The following is a 20,153-nucleotide window of genomic DNA, read 5'->3' as shown; positions in this document are numbered from 1 at the left end:
TAACCAAACTGATAAAATTATCTGTTTAGTAAATGCTCCTTTTCTAATCAGTGGTTGTGGCGATTATTCATTATCCGAAGAAGACTATAATACAGTCATATCATTATTCTTAGAGAAACTTACTGCAGCAGAGTAGAAATTATGTGTGATGTGGTGGATAATGTGTGTAAATGACTCTATTAATAAATGATTTAAATGGAAAAACATTTAAATGTTTGATTTATGTTTTATTTAATTAGCAATATAGTTATCTTGATGTTAGATTTTTGTTCAGTTTTTAATTCATGTTATATCATGCGTGTTACAAAATCACACGAATTTTTTTTATTATTATGTTAGGACCTTTTTGTATTGACAGTTGGATATGTTTACATTTTTACAAAACTAAGCGCCTCTGCCGTAATGGTTCATTTTGTAAGTATACTAAAACATTTTTTTCCAATTTCAAGCCTTAATATATTAATAGGCCTTAGGTATCACATAACTTTCTTTGCATTTTTAGACTCAATACCTTTGATAATTTCAAATCCTAAAAGAAAAATTGTGTGCAACACTTCGCCGCTAGAATTAACTCCGATTAAAAGTTGACAAAACTGATTGATTTTGTACTTTTGAACTATGATAATTAGCCAACCGCACAGTTTCACGCAACTTTTTTATATTTTTTGGAGAGAGCTTTTGGGTTACGTCTGATATTAACTACAAAAGCTATGTGCAACTTTTTGCCTTGCCAAAAAAATGGGTTCAAAGGTGGCAAAAACTAAATTTCTAAACATTTTTAAAAAAATCTCAAAAATTTAAGCCCAGATTCCGAGTGAACGAAACATTTTTGAAAATTTTTTTTTTCCCCAACAGGTTTTCTCTATATTCTGATCAATATATAAAAAATTCAAGCAATTTGGAGGAGGTCACTTCCACAGTTTCAGGAATTTGCCTGATTCTTAGAAAAAACGGCTCTTAAACTATGTGTTTTAAAAATTACACCCCCCCTCATTTTGGTGGTCAGAAAATTTACATGGTTATAACTTTTGTAATTTACAATATTTTTCTACAAAATTTAAAATCTGTGGATAAATTCAAATTTTGTTCAAGATAGTAAAATTGAAACTTTTACTACACCAGTGCCCTCACGTTTGGGCAGGGGGAGGGGCAAGCATTTTGGTGCTTTTTGTTCCCATGCCTCCACCATCCCAAAATTTTGCAAGGCCTCCTCATTTGTCATAGGTATGAACATACTTAGAAACAGAAATATTTGTTCGTCATTTATAAACATTTTACAACGATCTTGTTTTACAATTTTTATCAATAAAATTTAAATTGAAAAAAATTAATAACGACAGGAGCAAGAAGAAGACAGAAGTCTTGTCATCAAGCTCCTATAGTAAGCGTAAAAAATTTTTTACAAAGTTCTCATTATATAAATTTACAAATACTCGTTATATAAAACAAGTTAAAACATAATTACAACATGAATACGAGAAATTGCAAAAATTAAATAAATACATACAGTAAGAAATATTACAAGATTTTTTTTTTTTTTCATCTAAAAATACAAAAATATGTTTATGTCTGTTAATTCAAGTAAATAATGTTTAACTATACTTATAAAACCATTTATTGAAGTTATACTTTTCATATTTCCATTAAGAACTATGTTCCACAGACGAGGCCCTCTATATGAAATTGAATTATGAGATGTTTTAAGAGTTAAGACTTAGTTTTAAGACTTAGGTAAATTAAAATTATGGATAGAAAATTATAGATATACGTCATTAAGTATCTATGATTAATTTTTTAAAATCGGTTATTAAAGTATTTTGGAAGCATTTCATTTTGATTTTTAAACATGAATAACAAGTTTTGAAACACGTTTTGCTCATAGGCATTAAGAGCTTTTATTTCCCGGAGTAACGGCTTGGAGTGGGCGTATTTATGCACATTACATATTATCCTACTGGCTTGTTTTTGCTTAATATATATATTTTTTTATGCTGAAGGGCAAGTACTTGCCCAAGCTATATTGCAATAGCTTATGTAGCTATGGATAAAAGAGTGATATAAATCTATTAAACATTTTTTACTTAGTTGGTGTTTTGTTTTATGCATAATGCCTGTAGTTTTAGAAATTTTGTTTTTAACTATCGTAATATAATTTTTCCAATTAAGATGTTCATCAAATATTATTCCTAAAATTTTAAGTGATGAAACTCTGTTTACTATATTGTTATTTATTATTAGCTGAGGAAGTTGCCGAGGCAAGTCATCGGATTTAGATTGATGATAAAATAAAATGTACTTAGTTTTACTGATATTCAAAGAGAATTTGTTTGATTTAAACCAGTCATTTAGGTTTTCCAGCTCACAATTTACTGTTAAGAAAATATTTTTTATATTGGAATGGTTAGTGTCGTCAGCAAAAAGAACAAAATTAAGCATGTTTGAAGATAGGTAGATATCATATACTTAATATCATATACTTAAGTTTGGACTTTGCACAATGTGTAAAGGTGTCCTATCTGAAACAACAAAAAATCCTGCGGGCGCATGACTTGGAAAATGTTTAATATTTGAAATAATAATATGTATTATATTTTTAGGGTTTAGTTTTTTGGACTTATTTTGGGATACTTATTAAACGTTAAAAAAATGCATAGCTTGAATGCATCGTTAAATTAATTATTGTAATATTTTTTTTTTAAGTTATTGAATTCATGGTTAAATTTGCTTTCATAATGTTCATAAATTTTTCATTCAAACTTATTTTCTTTCCTCAAATTATTCGTCATAGCTTCAAAAAAAAAAAGTTTTGTTCTGATAATTATATCTGATAATAAGTTGATACCACGGCTTATTTTTAAAATTTGCGAAATATATATATATAAATTCAAATAATTCAATTTAACTTAAATAACTTTTAATTATTCAATTTTTTTTTGTTTTTAATTTTAAATTGTTTTTCATTTCATTGCAGAGTTTTTCTCTTTCTTCATTTCTTTTATATAAGCCAAACATTTCTTACAGATCAATTTATAATTTTTTTTTCAACAAAAGGATATTTTAAATCAGTTTTATAATTTTTAATTTGTTAAAGGTTGTCTTTAATGCTTGAACTTAGAAATAAAGTTTAAATTTAAAGTAAGCAATTTATTTTTATTGCTTCCAAAACTTTTTTAAAATTAAAACAAAAAGATATTTGTTTGAGTTTTCCAATCCGTCAAAGATTTATTGAATTTTCAGATAATAGAAAACAACAGACACGATAACAACTTTTTTCCTGACATAAATCCTTACAGTTTTTTAAAAAAAAGATTTAAAGGAAAATATGTAGAATGATAAAAAAAAACAATTGCTGCCCCACCCCAAACTCTTATTTGATGTAGTGACCTTAGTTGGTGTAATGACACTCTTATGCATGTTCTACCTAGATAGAAAGTCTATGTATGTAATGAAACCCTTATAGCTACCTACTTCATACCTACCTCATACCTTCTTCATACCTACTTCAGTATATTGTTATAGTACTTAGCTAAATAATATATATAGAAATTCTTGGGTTTAGATTGATTAACGTTTTCATTGTTCATGCTCATTTATTACTAATTTTAGTACTCTTTTCTTTTGTTTTAAAAGATTTTTCTGAATTTTCTCGTAAATATATTGTAACTGTATCAAAAATGTAAAGTGTATGTTAAACCTATTTTAATAGCAAACATATAATAACTGTATGGAAAAAAAAAATATTTTAATAATGTTAAGTTATGGAATTTAAGTTAATTTATGTTAAGTTTTGGAAAAATTAGTGAGAAATTGGGGATAAAAGCTTTTAGTCAAACTTACGTAACTCGAGTAAATTGCTTATTATACACGTAATGTAAAATTTTAATTAAAAGATAATTTTATGAACTTCTCTTGATACTTTAAATGGGAGTTGTATTATTGTTTATATTTTTGCAATTAAAGGGCATTTTTCTAAAAGTCTAATTTTGCTGAATTGAGCTTAGGTAACTTTAATTTTAATAATCAGGTAAAAATTGGAGAAATCCACCTTTGAATATTGTCAAACACCCTGTTTTATGTGAAATTATTCACAAAATGTTTTTTGTCATTTATACATCTCAGATTTGTTTATTTTTGCAGTCTTTACTAAATAAATGGTAACTATGAAAACTTTAGATCAAAATTTACATGGGTTATTGAAATATAGAAAAAACTAAGTACATACTATTTCATTCCAATCAACAAATTAAAAAAATACCCCTGAACGTACCAACAATTAATATAAAAAATATAACCATCAAAAGAGCTCTGAATACAATGTTTTTAGGAGTTCTAATTGATGAACACATCTCCTGGAAACCCCACATAAACTACATAAACACAAAAATATCAAGGAACATAGGTTTACTATACAAGGCAAGACCATTTTTGTCACAAAAAAGTCTAAAACTTATCTACTTTTCATTCATACATAGCTATCTCATGTATGTCAATATAGCACGGGGCAGTACCCACAAATCTAAATTACAACTACTTTACTTACGTCAAAAACACGCTTTAAGACTAGTATACAACAAAAACAAATTTACTCATGCTCAACCCCTACTGAAACAAATGATCGCACTAAATATATTCCAAATAAATATTTTTCAAAATATACTTTTCATGTTTAAGTATAAACTAAGTCTGGTTCCAGAACATTTTACAGCACACTTTTTTAAAAACAATATAAATATATACAATACAAGAGCAACAGGTAACTTTAAGATACCTTTTGAAACAACAAGACTCTCAAAATTCTCAATTACATATCGTGGTTCCTATTTATTTAGCAAATTAGTTTCCAGAAACGAATCACTATTAAACTTAAATAACGAACACTCTCTGAAAAAAAAGCTAAAAACTACAATAATCAAATTAAACAACTGTAAGGAATTTTTTTAAATTTGAATAAATAAATGTAACTTAACTTTTGATACAAATCGATAAAAAAAAATAATATTAATAACAAGGTATATATGTAACACGAATATATATACCACGTATGCAACTGATTTTTTATGTGTATTACACGTCTAAGAAATAGGTACTCGATGACAAGACTGACTTATATCTTCTGCGAGCTTCCTATGACTACAAATAAGTAGTTCTTTTTATCAATCTTACACAAATTTTGTTTTTATCATACTTATACACTAACATTATTTTGAAATGTGGTAAATAAACTTATAGTGAAACATCTAAACTCTCCTCCAAAAAATCAGCAGATTTATTTTTATTTATTGTATTTTTTATTTTTATTGGAGTAATATAGAGATATATTTCTCGGATTATTTTTACTTACACGTTATTATATTGTTGTAGTTGGTATTTATTTTATTCTTGTCTCGGAGTTGTAAGCAACTATATTTTTATTTACCTCGTATATTTCTTTATATTTATGATTTAAATTTGTATATCTTTACTGCCAATCAGTGATTGGTACTTGTAATTACTTTGTATTTGTAAAAAAACATGAATAAAAAAAAAAAAAAAAAATTGTCAGTTGAAATAATGCTTATTCATAATTTTTGTGGTTATTTGAATAGATAAAAAAGCGACTTTGACATATAATTTACTGATAATGGTTTTATAGATTTTCTCAAACATTTGAACCTAAATAGATTTTTGCTTGAGGAACTCAAAAATAAAACTCTAAAAGTACTTAAAAACACTTCCCTTAATAGTCTCAAGAAATATCTCATTTTTCAAATTTTATTCAAAATGAATTTTATTCAAAATGGGAAAAATGTTGATTGTAAATGAAGATCTCAGTGGAAAAACCAGCGATGTCATAGATAAAAAAAAAACACAATTTATCGAGCCTTATTATTGGTGCAGACTGTTATTGTATTCGCCTTGCATGTTTTAAAAATATTAGTAGCGAGGAAAAGAGCGAACAAATTGGAACGTTAATGAATATTCATCTGAAAATAGTCAGGACGCGTACTTATCCAAACTAATAAAAATTCAAAACATTACCAGAAGAAGATAACGAAAGCAAATAAAACTTACTTACAAAATCTTTCATATTCTTATTGTGCAAAGAGCACAATCAGCCATCGCAGTACCAATCTGCATTAAAGCTATGATGTTTTTTATCGGAATTATAAAAGCTAAAATCGAATCAATAAGGAAATCAGATGTTACAACTGATTAGTAAATAGTTAAAAACGTTTTTTATATTATTTTAAGTTATGAAATAAATTATATATATATATATATGTATATATTTATATATATATATATATACATACATATATATATATATATATATATATATATATATATAAATATATATATATATATATTTATATATATATATATGTATATATATATATATATATATATATATATATATATATATGTATATATATATATATATATATATATATATATATATATATATATATATATATATATATATATATATATATATATATATATATATATATATATATGTATATATAAACGTTTTAAATATATTAAAGTGTCATTTCCTATACAATGTCATTCCTATATGGAATGCGATCGTGACATGGGAAATGGTAATATAAAAGCTAGTGTTGAAATTTTGAGGATTGGCGTCAGGTTTTTAAGAATTGCAGAAAAAAAACCTTTACCTTTTAATGCTGTAAGTTTTTTCAATGTAATTTTTTTCAGATTTTCTGATTACTTGAAACAATATTATAAGTGCGCATGTCCGATAAAAAACTCGACCAGTCAGAGAACTTGCCACTCAAGATATTCACCCTGCACTGCTTCTCTTTCGTAACAACTGGAATGGAAATATTGAAAATACTGCTTTAGTAAAACGTAGACAAAGTAATCAAACAGAAACTGCACTCAATCTGTTTGATATGTATTCCTTTGTTCTACCAATAAGTACTGCCAAGTATAACGACTTTGTGCTGAAGTACCCATATAAACCTGATAATCACAGTTTTTTTTATAATCTTGTTACTTTAAACACAAGAACACAAGATTCTGCATCAGAAGATTCAGATACTGATTAGAAAAATATATTTTAATTATTGTTATGTTTCTCATTAATTACATTTTGTGTAAAGATTTGACTTTAATAGAAAAAAAAAATCTAACAAAACAAAAGGTTAATAGTTAACAAAAGGTAATAGTTTCCGATTAAGGTTTCAGCGGGATAACAAAAAGAAACTAGCCAAAGAAAGAGTTGGGTCAACTGTCTTTTGAAGCCCCTTACATCATAAGGAGTCCATTTTTTAAAAATTGTTTTGTTTTTAAACAAAAAAAAAAGAGCTAAAAAGAGTATTTTCGTCATTTAAAAATTCCAAGGAAAAAGTCAGTGATATTCATTTATTGATAATGAACTTTAGTTTCCAAAAACACTTTGAAAAAATATTTCTTTTTTATTTTTTAACAAAAATCTGATACAAAATATAGTTAATCTATATATGCATATATAAAACTAAACTGCAGTGTATAAACAAAATTTTAAAGAACGTTTTAAACTTTAAAAATTGATTTTCTCAAAATTAGAAAAATGTGACTACGCTGGTTTTTCCACTGAGGTCTTCATATATATATATATATATATATATATATATATATATATATATATATATATATATATATATATATATATATATATATATATATATATATATATATATATATATATATATATATATATATATATATATATATATATATATATATATATATATATATATATATATATATATATATATATATATATATATATATATATATATATATATATATATATATATATATATATATATAACTAATATATAGATTATATAATAAAATATATATATATATATATATATATTTATAAATTATATATGTATATAATTACAAATAAATACTTTCTTAAATGAATGTAAAAAATATAATTCAGCTAATTTTTAGCGGTATTATAAAAGTTTCTCTTATAAAATAAACTGCTAGTAATGTAAAAATACAATGTAAACTACGGGGCTTATTAATAAGACTACTATTTTCTTTGCCTTGGACGCGTAAATATTGATTTATATATAATGGTATTGTTGCAATATTCAACCAGCGAAATACATATATTAGGGTTATGATTTTTTTCAACCACATGCTCCTATAATGTAGTTGGATAAACTTTTACCTAAAAAGCACAAAATGAACTATTATTTGCATATCTTTTGAATAAAATTCACCCCGCCATCGAAAAATTGATTTATCAATGGCGGGGTGAACGTTTTTCAAAAGATATGCAAATAATAGTTCATATCGTGCTTTTTAGGTAAAAGTTTATCAAACTACAGTACAGGAGCACGTGGTTGAAAAAAAGTCATATCTCTGAAAAAAAAAAATCAAATTTAATTTGTCGGATAGTTAGGGCATATATATTTTGATTGAATGGTTGAAGCTCTAGTCACTCTGTGTGTAGAACATATGCAACACAAAACAAATATTTGATATACTGATTTTAGAGGCTACTGATGTCTACAGGTGTGATGGTGTAGTGCATTAGTATGCACCGTTTGGTCGTCTCGTATGGTCTCGTTATGTTTTCGTTCACTTTTAAATCGGGTGAATAGAAAGCTAAACACACTCACTCCTTGCGCTTATGGGCTAACACATCAGAGCCAGACGTAAGACCTACAGAATGGATTTCAATTGATCGAATGCACACATTATTCACCGTAGGCCACAAGCCATCGCTCTTAGCCAAAAGAGCTACTGCCCCGTGCTGGTGTGGAATGATGTACTATGGAGTGAGATTTTAGATCCGAGCACATGGTCAGCGAGCGCTGATCCGACGTGCGCTGTGGAGCTTCCGAATGAACGTGCGCGTGAGTGTCAGCGTAGTCATTAGGTTATTGAGCGTCGTAACCACATCAACGGAGCCCTCCAGTTACCATAGCTCAAATTATCGTACCATACAAAAACAATAAAATAAAATAAGTAGATAATAAAATATTAAGCAAAATGATAAAAAATGATAGTACGGGTAATATAAAAAGAAAAAATAGGCTAATATGAATAAAATGTGCTACTATTTATGGTCTAAACTCTAGATAATAAATTGGTAAAAAGTTTGTTTTACACGCGAGTTTTAAACAGTACGAATAAATATAACCTCTATTACTATTTTATCTTAGCAACAGACAGGTAGTTAAAATATTGCTAACATATTTTTAAAGCAATTAGTTTAAGGTAAATAAAATTATTTCCAAATACAGTAGTGTGTTAACAAATGTGAACCTGGGTTCGCAAATCAAAAAAAACCTTTTAAACAAATAAACAAATTTTATAAAAAAACATCAACTAGTATAACTATTTAAAAATATGTCCACCATTTTTTATTACTTAGTATACTCTTCTGTAATTTTTTTTATAGTTTTCCTCAATTTTTTTGGAACCATGCCTGAATCACTGCCGATTTTATGCTTTTGTTCTTACCCGGTATTTGCAAATAGTCCACAAGTTTTCAGTTGGATTAATTCAACAGTCTCGAATTCCATTATTGGAATTCATCAATCCAATAATGGAATTCAATGATTCCGGCCTCTGACTTGTAAAACAGGCTCCAAAACCTTACTTTTTGAGGATGTTTTACAGTTCGTTCATAGTGAGTAGCTCCTATTTTTCCTCACCGCTCTTTCTTACGTATTGTGACCGCTGTCGTAGGACAACAAAGTGCATCACGTCGGAATACCAAAATTTTATTTCATTTATTTACTGTCAACTTAGCATATTTATTTTTTGCCGTAGTATATATATTTCTTCTTTTTTATATTATCCCTCAATAACTGCTTCTCACTGTAGAGTTGTGAATCTTCACTTCCTTGACCTCCAAATCTTATTGCAGAGAAACGGTCATTCTTGGATTTATTTTAGACATTCGAATAAAATATCATGTTTTTCTTTTTCTGACACATTTTTCTATTCTTTGTGTAGCAACAGATTCAGTTTAGCGTTTCTGATTGATAATTTTACATCCCCCAAACTAATTTAACACTCTTCTGTAATCTTCCTTTTAGTTGAGTATGTTCACTTTAGAGATAATCTTATCTTGTTTTCATAGAGTGATACCTATCGTAATAAAAAAAATAATGCGATTCGGCAATAGCTAGGAGTTGCTTTAGAAAAATCCAAAATATTATTAAAATGCACGAAAAGCAACGAAACGTTAATCCACACAACTGAGTAAGATGGCCGCAAAATGAAAGTTGTTGTTAATGGCAACTTTCAATAGTGTGCGAGTTAAAGTGAGCATATGCGAAAAAAGTATTTTTTGCGTTTTAAGCTCTACATAGTCACACACAACGCGTTATATGTGACTATGCAGAGCTTAAAACTCATAAAATACTTTTTAACCATATGTTCACTTTAATTCGCATTTGCATATATTTACTATAATACTATCTTCTTATTTTCCAGAGCAAATTTCTAAAGATTTACGGTAATATTCTATTACAAGCAGTAGGCAACCCGTTATACGGGTTTTTAGTAAATAAATTATTAATAACAATTCAATTTTTATTTGTTTTCTCTAATGAAATACAAATTCAATACTTTTTTAGTTGCGGTAGTGGTGTAGTGGTAGAGCGCTCGCTTTATAAGCAAGAGGTTCCGAGTTTGATCCCCACCACCTCCCTGGTAGTACCGCGCTCAACTTGTTTCTCCGCGCAGCAGCTTTCTTTGTCAAGGTTCGTGTTTCGGAGTTATAGAGTTGAGATAGGGTTATAACCACAATTGAGTAGCCTCCTCGTCTGTAGTGGCCTTCTCGGCCTTGGGGAGGTCAATTAGCAAAAAAAAAAAAGACAAAAAAAAAAAAAAAAGTCTTGCTTACTTTTATTTTTCTTGGCTTCTTAGTTAAACAAAACTGTTTGTTTCATTAAAGATACAGTTAACCATTTATTTCGCAACGTTCGAACATTAAATGCGCAAATCACAAGAAAATCGTTGTGTTAAAATATGACTATGAATACGACTTGAATTAAAATATGACTATGAATATGACTTGAATTAATATATGGCTATGAATATGACTTGAATTATATGCATAGATAATCCAAGTCTTATCTTAAAATGGCGAAAAGTTGTTTAGGTAAAATATCCGGAAAATATATTCACTCTCCTTCTTCTTAATTTTGCTTTTAGCTGAGTAGTTTCTAATTTTTTTAAAAACTTTTCTTTATTTTGCTAAGAGTTATGAGTGAAGCTTAAAAAATAAATATTCACAAAAATTATACCTTAACTTGTATCTTAATACAACTTATTAATATATAACTGGTAAACTTGTATGAAAAGAAAATGTTTTGGATATCCGGAAAAACTATAAGTTGAAAAATATATCCGCAATTCCGGAAAAGGTAAGCTGATTACTGAAGCTATCATTTTTTTTTTTAATAATCCAGCAGAAATTAAAATAATAATAATAAAAAAATACGGTAAACAAATATGCCGATTTACTTTATAGTTTACGTATATTTATTTCAGCATTCATCCAATCCAAATTTATACTAATTCATAAAATATTTGGCAAAAAATGTCCGTAATATATTTTGCCTTGCCGTTTGTCTTAACTTAGCGTTAAAACTATTAGTTTTATTTAAAACTTTTTATTAATTTTTGTATAAGTCAGGTTGATAAAAAAAAGCAATTGCTTTTACTCGACATTTTTGAAGTAATTGTTACGCTTTACGTGAATACAAATTTCAGAAAAATTGATAAATATTTTCACATAAAGGTGAGCAATTAATCTAAAAGGGTTGAATAAAAGCAATTGCTTTTTTTTATTCACCCGGTCTAATGAGCTGAAAAGAGTATAAAAGAGATGTTAAAACCATATAAAACAGTTGTAAAAATTATATATTTAAAATTGTGTTAACTTTTTTTAAAACAAATTTATTTACATGATAAATAGTTAAATTTGTAACAAAAATATTTAAAAATACATATATATATATAAAACGTATTTTTCTTAAAAACAATTAACATTGAAGGTAATTTTTCTAATCAGTTATAATAGCCGCCACCTCCAGGACCGAGGATAGCCTATTGTAAAGAAAACCATATTAAAATAATTAAAAATATTTATTATCGATAGGGACGACCATTAAACATTAAAAAAAACTACGTGATTTCGTATTATTAGGAAGTTATAAAAAAATTAGTAAAAAGTAAAAAAAAAAAAAAAAATTAAAAAAGAATAAAATAGAAAGATTTTTAATAACTAGTTAACTTTGTGAGCACTTTGGCTATTGTGTTCATTTTTGAAACCAATATCTTTATCTTTAATGAAAAGCCAACTCGTTTAATAAATCTCATTCAAAGAGCAAAAACATTAATAACACTAAGGATAAAAAATAAATAAACGAGATATAAACAATTGTACTTAGTAATATCAAATGCTATATTGGCTTTTAGTGAAGGATTAAAAGCAGTTAGAGAAACTACCTGTAATCATTTTTAACGATAGACACCACGGGAAGGTAAGCCAAGCTGTCTATCAACACAAAACATCACAACAATAACATCACAACAATTACGCAAAGCAATAGCAAATAGCTTAACATATTTGTAGGATGAAATTACTCTAAATATTAACAGACATGTGTTTTATATATATATATATATATATAGCTATAAATATTAACAGACATGTGTTTTATATATATATATATATATAGCTATAAAAGACTAGACAACAGATATTAAATATAACAGTAAGGGATCGTCCATAAATTACACAACACAAAATATATCTAAAAACTGAAGATATTTAGCTCTTTTACGGCAATTTTCATTAAACTAAATGCCCTAATTTATCTAAATATTAGAACTCTGCGAGGGAAAACTTTTGAACTTTTTTGGTTTATTGTATAAGTTTGCGTTACGTAACTTATGGACAAGCCCAAACACCTTTTAGCACTAAATGCTGTCTCACACCTCTGCTTATCTTGCTTATCGCTACTTTACTTTTTTTCTTTTTAAATAGATTTTTAGTTATAAAGAATAGCTGGCTAACATAATAGTCTAGCTCTACACACACTACAAACCACTTGCTTGGCTAGTTTAACGGCCTAGCTCTACACACACTGCAAGTCACGATACTTGCTTGGCTAGTTTAACGGCCTAGCTCAACACACATTGCAACACACAACACTTGCTTGGCTAGTTTAATGGCCTAAATCTACACACACTTGCTTGGCTAGTTTAATGACCTAGCTCTACACATTTGGCTATGAATTATAACACTAATAACTATTTAATAGCATTTTCTATATTTTTTTATAAAAAAAAATTAAATGTTTAATATTAAAACAATAATCGTTTATAATTTTAAGTATATTTGTAAATAAAACATTTTCGAAAATCATTTATTAAATCATTCAAAATTAATGTTATTTTGTTAATACAACCTTTGGAATTTTATATGGAATTTTGGAACAAATGTTTAAACAAAAAAAAAAAATACAAATGATAAATAAAAAGTACAATTGATAATTTAAAGCATAATTAATAACTAAAAGTCATTACATACATCATATAGCTTGTGCTTGCAAGATATGAACAAACCTAGACTATAAATTAAGAACATTAGAAAATATAACATTGTTTGTGTAACATTTTTCACTGACCATACCTTGAATGGTATGTTTATCAATTTTGAAAAACAAACTATTAAATGCTTTAGTTCTTGAACAGGCAATACATAGTTGCCTATGAGAAAAACACGGTTTTTTTAGATATACACCATCTCTGTCAAATGTTTGACCTTGACTTTTATTAATTGTCATTGAATATGCTAATCTGACAGGAAACTGACAACGTTTCAGAATAAAAGCTAAATTAGAATCTGATAGAGCCAACCGAATTCGAGGAACAAATACCCGTTTTCCACCAGTAACACCTGGCAAAACCTCTGTATTAATTTAATTATTTTGAAGAGCACTAACTTTTATTCGAGTGCCATTGTACAACCCAGCTTTGAGATCTAAATTTTTAAGTAGTATAATTACACAACCAATTGTCAATTTTAAACAATGAGAAATCATACCTTAAGGAGTTAAGGTATGCCTTCTCATTGTTCAAAAACTCAACAGGAAAGTTATTTCTTTCATTTAAGTCATCAGTCTCAATTTGATTAGCACTTAAATAAATTTTGACCTCACGTAGACATTCCAGCACTGCTTCATTGATTAATAATGAATCCACATTAGTGGGTGTTAAAATGACACGTTTAGAATAATGATTTTGTTTAGCATCTCCAAAAATCTTATTAACAATAGAGACATTTTTTAAATAATGCACTGATGAGGTATTTCAATGCATCCTTTAAGAGGATCCTCTTCTTTGACAGGTATTGTTCCACCACCAAGTTTTAGTAGCCATTGAGAAAATTCTCCTTTCCCATCATGTACTCTTATATTTTCAGTTAATGTAAACTTCTGCACCCATTCCCACTGAAAAGAACATTTTATACACGATTCTACAATTTTAGCTGGTTGTCCTCTTTTCACAACAGGCAGTATTTGCCTAAAGTCACCACCAAAAAGAATGACTTTTTCTCCAAACAGAAAGTTATTATTGCCAACATCTTTTGACAACCTATCAATTGCATTTAAGGCATGTTTAGGTATCATGGATGTTTCATCAAGCAAAAACAAACTAACTTGTCTTAAAAAATGTCCATGTATAGAGTTAGGGGTTACATTACATGTGCTGTTATCCAATATTGGGACAGGAAGTTTGAATAAACCATGCAATGTAAATCCATTTGTAAGAGGAGTTGCTGCTATGCCAGCCCATGCAGCTGTATCAGATTTACAACCCTTACTTAGGTTTCAGCAATCAAATAATTATCAAAAATAAAAATAAAAAACCTCTACAATTTAACTTATTAGCTTAACCACTAGTTTAACATTGAGGCCAAAAATTAATAAACAAAAATTAAAACAATTTATTACAATTATTATTCAAAATAAAAACCTCTAACAATTTAATTTAGGATTTATTGATATCCATATTTTTTGGCAATGTCAGTGAGTATATTTTTATCTAAAGTAATAAAAAAAATGAAACCATTTAAGAACAAATTTAAAAATCTAAATATATATTCAGAAACCTTAAAAAGTAGCATAACACAACATTCTTTTGACAACTTCCAACATAATTTTTTTTACTTTCGACTACTTTTTTCTATTTTCTATACCTTATTTTTTTATCTAAAAGAAAATATACATATAGCTACAAAGAAATATAAAATATACTGAAATATACGCAAATTTATGTAAATACACTTACATGTCCACAAATAACAGTCTTATTTTATTTAAAGAAAAGGAAACAGGCTATAAAAATCAGAAAAATACAAACAAACAATAGCAAAAAATTTTATAGTAAAATTAAGCAATGAACAACATAAATTCATGAGTAGGTACAAACGGCGGGGCGGAGCGGATTAGCGGGGCGGATCATTTAAACGTTACTAAAGCGAGTCATATTTCATTAAATAAATAAAAAAAAAGGATTCAGACATAGTTTAATTTCATTAAAAAATATAATATTTAGAAGGAATTTGCATGTTATAATTTTGATGAACGACAAAAAAAAATTATATAATTTTAGAATATTTTATAAATTCTATGAACTTAAAAAACAAAGTGACCCGCCTTTTTATATCAAGTAATCCACACATTTATATTAAATGATCTACCAAATATTTTGATTATTTGGATCAAATTCGATAAATTTTAATGGTTGTTCTACCAAAAATAACGAGATTTGCCACTTAATATCAAGTGATCCGCCAAATTTAATGAAGTGATTCGCCTAATATTTTGATTTCTTAAATCAAAGTCTATAAGTTTTAATGATTTTCCTACCAAAAAACAACGTGATCCACCAATTATATCAAGCGATCCGCACATTTATATCAAATGATCTGCCTAATATTTAGATTATTTGGATCAAACTCTGTAAATTTTATAATTTTTTCTGCAAAAAAACAACCTGAGCCGCCAATTTGAATAAATTGATCCGCCATGTTTTATGAAGTGATCTACCTAATATTTTAATTGTTTGAATCAAACTCTATAAATTTTAATGATTGTATTACCGAAAAACAATGTGATCCGCCAATTTATAATCCTAATTCTATCAAAAAACAACGTGATCCGCCAATTTGTATCAAGTGATCCACCAATTTATATCAAGTGAACCGCGTAATATTTTGATTGTTTGAATCAAACTCATTTAATTTTAATGATTGTTCTACAAAAAACAACGTGAGCCGACAGTTTGAATAAAGTGATCCACCAAATTGTATAAAGTGATCCGCCTAATATTTTGATTGTTTGAATCAAACTCTATAAAGCTTAATGATTGTTCTATATAAAAAAAGGAAAAACGTGATCCGCCGATTTATATCAAGTGATCCGCTTACGCCAATTTTCAATTTTAAACAATGAGGTGGCATACCTAAAGGAGTTAAGCTGTTCAAAAACTCAACAGGAAAGTTATTTCTTCCATTGAGGTCATCAGTATCAATTTGATCAGCATTTCAATAAACTTTGACCTCACCCGGAAGACATTCAAGCACTTCTTCATTGATTGATAATGCAGATTTAATGTTTATTGCATAGAAGCAATATGTTACTTGACAGAACAAAAAAAAAAAATGCGATGCATTAAAACCATATAGAAATAACATTGTAGTTTACCTTTTATAAATATTAAACAAAATTCTTATCTTAACTATTTTGAATTGGATTTCATGTCACAAGCTGTTAGAATATGATCAATAAAATAAATTTCAAATCTTGATAATTTACTAAATTTAAACCATACTTCATCAGTAGGCAAACTAAACCAAAGTAATGATGCAAGGTAGAAGAAAGCGGTAGAACTAAAGAAACTAAAGCCAGGGTCGCTAAACCTTTATAATTAGCTAGGACTTCGATCACTTACTTATTTAATCAAGTTAGATATTAAGATAAATCACATTTGTTTGAAACATATAACTCAAAATGTCATCAACGATTAGAATTTATACTTGATTATATATTTTTAACTACTAACATTGTACTCGGAGATGTCAAATGTTAAATATTTATTTAAATTTTTGCTCCATTCATCCAGACTTTATTTAGACCGCCTCATGTTGAATGATATTGTAGATTCTTTACTCATTTTCTTTAAAAGTGTCCCCGTTTTTTAGGATTATTTATTTATTAGGTACCTCACAGTAATTTAATGTACCATGAGTTTTGTCGCAATTTGGTCTAATTTATGATTTTTCGTTCACTCCATTCAACTCCAATGCTGCGTTTAACAGCTAGTATGTGACAACACATTGTTGAAGAAGGACACGGCAGTTTTCCTTTGGATACAGCTTCACAACATGCGCATTTCCGTCAGGTGCAGAGACTGTAAAAACTTTAAGGTTTGGAATATGTACAACATTAAATGTGTTAGAAAGCACACATATTGATGGAGGTATGAGTTCCTGAATTGGTATATTGGCAGCTGCTTGTAGCTCTGCAATAACAAGCTTTGGACTCTCTACTTTTGGTATGTCATCTGTGTTATCTAAAACATTTAAATTTTCAATTTAAAACATCATTATTAACTTGTGAGTATATCGCATATTTGTAAATATTTACTAAATAATTACAAAATCAAAGGAAAAAAAATAAGGTTTTAAACAAACAAGATGTTATATATTATATACGACATATCGATTAGAAGACTGCTGTCAATGAGAGTGTAGAGTACTACTACTACTACTACTACTACTACTACTACTACTACTACTACTACGACTACTACTACTATTAAACTTAAATTGAAATTTCCGGACCTACTGGGCAGATTTATGTCCGGAATTTCACGTCTCATTGTTAGTGTCCGCTAGTGCGCGGTTGTGATCAGTTTTGTTCTCTTGTGTTCATAATAAGATTTTTAAAACTGGACAAAACACAGACCTAGAAATATAATGATTATTACTTTCTTAATCTGTGTGTTATTTAAAGTACAAAATCTTACTTAAAAATGTGTAAATCAAATGGGCGTGTGTTTTATTGTGATGAAGTCTATGGTGATTCAAAATACTATTGTAATTTTAAACAAAGTATTTTTAGGTATGCTACATGAAATTTTTTTATTGAATAAATTCTAGGTTGTTATATATCATTTGAAAGAGCTTCTATTGAATATTTTAAAAGTGAAAAAAATTATTAAAATCGAACGATTCCTTAAAAGTTATGACGTTTTAAGTACCGATTTTTGGATATATGGGTTTGTTGATAAAACAGTGGTCAAAGTAAAGTTTTTTTAGCTAAAATTATAATAACTTTGTCAACTCATATATATATATATGCCTAAAACTTAGTTTCAATAGATAGATATAAAAATAGCATACACATTAACACTGTCCTACACCCTCAGAGCGTATCTGGTAGGCCAGAGGGACCACCCGACCTCCACCTTCACTGTCATAATATCAATTATTCATCTTTAAAAGAGTACTTTTTTTTTGTAATTGCTAGTTTTTATTTGCAAGTAGTCGTTTTTTTTCCTTCCAGAACAAATACGAGAGGTTGATTGTCGAGTCAGGGTAATTGTGGGGTTGGGGTAAGCACCGTATTATTGAAAACACCCTATTAATAATTTTACACTAATAGTAATATTATTACTAGTAATAATATTACTATTAGTTTTACCTTATTACTATTAGTTATTAGTTTATTTAGTAGTTAATAGTATTATTATTAGTTTTACCGTTTCCATTTAAAGATCAACAAATAAATTTCAAAATGAAATTATTAAAATTCTTACAATTCAACTTTTCACTTTTTTTTATCTTTATTAAGCAACATTATAAAATTATTAATTATGACAGTAATAATATAAACAAACAATAATATAAACCTTTTTAAATTAAAAAGGTTTATATTATTGTTATTGAACATTAATTTATTGTTATTGCTATTAAGTTTGTAACAATGTGATTATCAGTAATAATAAAATTTACCCTGCAAAGAATTTTATCTCGTACCCCCCCCCCTCCCCGCAAATGATTAAAAAAAAAAAAGAAATAAGGTACCAAAATTATGCGCCTAAATAGGGTATCAACGCCTCTGAATCTGGCAACGAAATTTGGCAGGAACATTAAAAATGTGCTAACTTGAGTGTCAGAAAAATTGAGAGTTTGTCAGGCTTTATCTTCAATAATTCCTTGATGCAGAAAGTAAAGAACCTTTTTGCCAAAACTTTTGAATATCAACATATCTACTTATCAAGTTCATTATTTTATTCAGAAAACACATATTATTAACGTTTATTCATTCACTATTTTAAAAAATATCTATGTTGGTATGAAATTCCGAAAAATAAATCAATAAAAGTAGTACAAGATTATAGAAAAAAGGAAATTAGGTACCAAAATTGTGCGCCCAAATAGGATATCACAGCATCTGAATTTAACAACAAAATTTGGCAGAAACATAAAAAATGAGAATACTCGAGTGTCTGAAAAAGATTTTATCCGGCTTTATCTTCAATATTTGCTCGATAGAGAAAGTAAATAACAGTTTTGAATATCAATAAACCCACTAATAAAATTTGTCATTGTAATCAGAAGACACATATTATTCAAGTTAAATCATTCTATTTTTGAAAAAATATCTATGTTTATAGGAAATTCTAAAAAATAAGTCAACAAAATGTGGTACAACCTCTATCTCTAAAATCAATCTTCAAAAAGCGTTGCACAAAATTTTAGTACATTTATCGGTTCCGTTAAGCGCGATTTCCGCATACCTTGTATTGTGAACTTTGTTTAAAATTACAATAGATTGATGTTAAAAATACATCTTTTGCATTTGCTATCAAAGGGAGGTTGAATTTAACAAGTATGCTTGTTTTTTTAATATTAAAAGGTAATGAACTTTACATAATTTTAAGTTTTTTTTAATTGTAATATATATATATATATATATATATATATATATATATATATATATATATATATATATATATATATATATATATATATATAATTTGTGATTATTATAAGCAATATGTTAAATTATTAAAATTTAATTTCCTATTGCCAGAGTTGTTAGTCC

At 27.4% G+C, this 20,153-nt stretch overlaps 2 protein-coding genes across 6 annotated transcripts in view; both read left to right on the top strand.

The window, feature by feature from the left end:
- Window positions 1-20,153, top strand: part of LOC136076723 (usherin-like) — a 765,758-nt gene that overhangs the window by 399,895 nt on the left and 345,710 nt on the right. The gene's annotated exons all lie outside the window — the stretch shown is intronic.
- Window positions 19,653-20,153, top strand: part of LOC136076720 (NACHT, LRR and PYD domains-containing protein 3-like) — a 49,313-nt gene continuing 48,812 nt past the window's right edge. Inside the window, exon 1 of one of the 5 annotated variants that reach the window (XM_065790096.1) lies at window positions 19,653-19,964. The gene's annotated coding sequence lies outside the window, so the exon portion shown is untranslated. The remainder of the gene's footprint in view (window positions 19,965-20,153) is intronic. The other 4 variants (XM_065790097.1, XM_065790101.1, XM_065790099.1 and 1 more) reach the window with 4 other exon arrangements.

This window comes from Hydra vulgaris, chromosome 02, assembly GCF_038396675.1.
Source record: "Hydra vulgaris chromosome 02, alternate assembly HydraT2T_AEP".
Taxonomy (NCBI): Eukaryota; Metazoa; Cnidaria; class Hydrozoa; order Anthoathecata; family Hydridae; genus Hydra; species Hydra vulgaris.
The sequence above is the reverse complement of the archived record's forward strand: the minus strand, read 5'-3'. Positions and strand labels throughout refer to the sequence as shown.